Genomic DNA, 3,645 nt, shown 5'->3' with positions numbered 1-3,645 from the left:
GCTTTCCTTCTCAACACACTTCTACTGTGCCTTCTCTAAGGTGCTCTGATGTGGCTGTCATCCATCCATTTTTTACATGGTATGTAGGATAGATCAGTGCTTTAAATGAACAAGCAATCACAAAAGTTGTGTTCCTCCTGCACATAGCACAAGAAAATGGATCACAGGTACATCCTTTAACAGAAACTCAGCAGAATGTTGTTTGCCCTTTGAAAGAGAAATTGCTTCATGTCACTTTCATCAAAACCAAAGCTATGGAGATCATTACATCTTTCTCTTCCTGGTTCTGAAGATCTGTTAGATGGATTGCAGGAGAACGAGTCTGTGAATAGCAAAGTTCATCCGGTTGCGTTTCGCAACGTATGAGAAGCACAGTGGAAGGCTTGGAAATACGAAAAAGAAAGTATAATTGCATCCTCACTACCCTGTGTTGTTGCTCTACAGCCTTAATAATAATAATAATAATAATAATAATAATAATAATAATGACATCTATGTACACAACACTACAAAGAACAGGCTTGCCAATTTCAAACTCAATGCCATTCCTATGTTTCCTTGTTTTCCTTCTCCTGCTGCCTCTGGAATTGCTGCTTCCTCGTTACCCTTGTCCATTATTCACCAACCTGGTGCACTTTGTATGAGAGGTCTCTACTGGCAAGGGGGTTACAGTCTGAAATAAATATCGGGAAACAATAAGGTAACAATAAGGTAATACAGACTAGGACAGACAGTAAGGCAGGCATCCCCAAACTTGGCCCTCCAGATGTTTTGGGACTGCAACTCCCATCATCCCTGACCAACAGTTCTGTTAGCTAGGGATGATGGGAGTTGTAGTCCCAAAACATCTGGAGGGCCGAGCTTGGGGATGCCTGCAATAAGGTATACAGACAAGGACTTTGTCAACCTGGTGCCCTCCAGATGTTTTGGACTATAACTCCCACCAGTCCTAACCAGTGCTATGTGTGGCTGATAGGAGTTGTAGTCCAAAACATCTGGAGGGCAGCTGGTTGTCCAGTGCTAGTCTGGGGAGATGGGGGAGCAATAATTCCAGAGGCCAGAGGAAGCAGGGAGGGCTTTATATGAGTTCACATGGAGGATTTCTTTTTAGAAAGGTGTATATTATAACTATCAATTGTCTTGGCAACTACACAGTTATTGAAATAACCAAATCCTTTCCCCTAGTGTCATCCCTATTTTGAGCACTCGCTTTGGTTAGAATATCCTTTCAAACTCTGAATCATAGTGCTGTGTTTGCTGAATATCACATTGTAAATATCACGAAAACAGTGTGGCAAGGGCTCCACGCTGCTATTATTATCTTGGCAGTCCTGCGAGGAGCTAAGCATACTTTGCTGCATTTCTTCTTTGAGCCCCGGGGGTGGGGTGGGGGGAAGGAACACAAAGTGTTCTGTATGTTTTTCAGCTCTTGCAGAAGAGTTGCTGCAGATGTGAGCAGAACAAAACTTCCTGTTGTGGTTATCAGGTATCAGAAAATCCCTCATTATCCCCGCTTGGCATTTGCTCTGTTCTAAAAACTAGCCCACAAGTTGAAAACTTGCTGCCTAAGCAATTAAAGGCAAATGTAATGGGGGCAATGTCTGAGCTCAGTCCGAGCCTTTCATCACCTAATAGCTTCCGCAGGGTGCTTAATTAGTTTCTGAGCATTAGACCAGCAGCAATCCTTAACTTCTGCCCTTCCGAGTCACAACTTAACTCTCCCACCCAAAACACACACAGAGAACCACCCTCAGACTACTTCTTTGACTACCTATCAGTCATTTTGGGTGCAGGAATTACAGTATAGTGCTCATGTATACAACACATAATACTTTAATACTCCTATGAAGAAGCACTTTCTTTTCTCTCTCTCAAACCTTCAGCCTCATTGGATGTCCATGAGTTCTAGAATTATGAGAGAGGCAGGAGAAAACTTTTCTCTATCCACTTTCTCTATGCCTTGTATAATTTTATAAACTTCTGTCATGTCACTTTTTATGTGCCTTTTCTCTAAATTAAAAAGTCATGAACGTTGCAACTGTTCTTCCTAGAGGAGCGGCTTTATCCCCTTAGTCATTTTAATCGCCCTTTTCTGAATAGGTACTGCCATGTTTAGCAGTACACACTTCTTTCAGCGTCCTGATAGCAAGCAATTTTTTTTTGGCAAACCTTTAAGAAAGTACATCATAAAAGATTGACTTCAGTGTGTAATGAATCTTCATTGCCCCTGGTTCCCTAAAGTCCAAGTCCAATCTGCCAAGTTAGTGGGGAAATCCTCAATGTCGTCATGTCCCCAATGCAAAATCCTTAGGTTCTTTAGAGCCAAGCATATGGCAGATTATAGGGATATTGCTACTGGTGTTATTCTTCTCTGGGAAATTAACAGCACTAATATAAAGTGCTACTTTCTTAGCTTACATTAAAAGTAACGGCGGGGGGGGGGAGGTGGAAGAGGCAGATGCAAAAGTGATGACTGAGGATTTGCAGAAAACAAAACAAAACTCAGCAGCCCAATAAACTGTGTGTTTTATTATTTGGTATTCATCACATAAAAACAACACAAATGAAAAGGCCTGACCTTTTCACTGGCGGCAGCAAAGCTCTGACAATAGTCAATAGTTACAGCTAATAGTGGTGCAATTTAAGGACTGCTATGTAATGATCAGGACTGCAGCACAAAATCTGGAGTCTCCTGCAAGAGACCTTTCGGGGCCCATCATGCCAACTGAGCAATTCTTTTTACTGTCCTTTTATTTATTAAACTGTACGTTTTATGCAGCAACGGAATTTATATATTTGTGTAAATCCATGTTAGTGAGGCATGCCATCGCCTCTCCATGGCCGTTGCTGCTGGCCTCCTACCTTGGACAGCTCATAGTGGCTGCTGGAGAGCAGAGCACAACAATTCTTGTAGGTTTTCTTGTTTAAAAAATGCATTGTGTGTCTGCATCTAATCTTGCCCCCTTCTAAAATTTATTTATTGGTGTGTGTTTTTCTTTTTGTAAATCTACCAGAGAATAAAATAAAAACAAATCAGGATTAAGAGGAGGGTATGTGTGCTGTGTCCCTTTGGCATAGTGGTAGTTAGACTCATCCTTCTTCTGACAGGAAATGCTCTGTGGTGGGGGAACAAAAATGGGGGGCTGAGGAGGATCAGTTGGGAGAGAATGAGAAACGTCCCTATTTTCATCTGAGGAACATTGGAGGGTGTGAAGTAGGCCTGGGTCTGGTCACCGCATGCATGAGTTCCATGATGGAAGAAAGGTGGGATATAAATGTAAGGGAACAGGTTAAATAAATTAACTAGTCTTACATTCTCAAACATTTTTTCTACCCAACTCATGAAGTTCAGCATCCTGGAAATGTTGCTTTCTATTGAAGAAATTTGTTAAGCCAAATATTCTTGGGACACAGTAGATCTGAGATGTATTTATTAAGATTTGTGAAAAATTGGGAAGGGCCATAGCTCAGTAACAAAGCATGCAGAAAGCCCAAGTTTCCATCCTTAACATCTCTGGGGTAAAGCTGGGAGAGACGCCTGCCTGAAATCCTGGAGAGTCGCTGTAGACAATACTAAGCCAGATGGGCAGACTCAGTATAAGGCAGGTACCATTGAAACTTCTTTCCATATGTACCACAGAGACA

This window comes from Podarcis filfolensis, assembly GCF_964270895.1.
Source record: "Podarcis filfolensis genome assembly, chromosome: 3".
NCBI lineage: Eukaryota > Metazoa > Chordata > Lepidosauria > Squamata > Lacertidae > Podarcis > Podarcis filfolensis.
The sequence above is the reverse complement of the archived record's forward strand: the minus strand, read 5'-3'. Positions refer to the sequence as shown.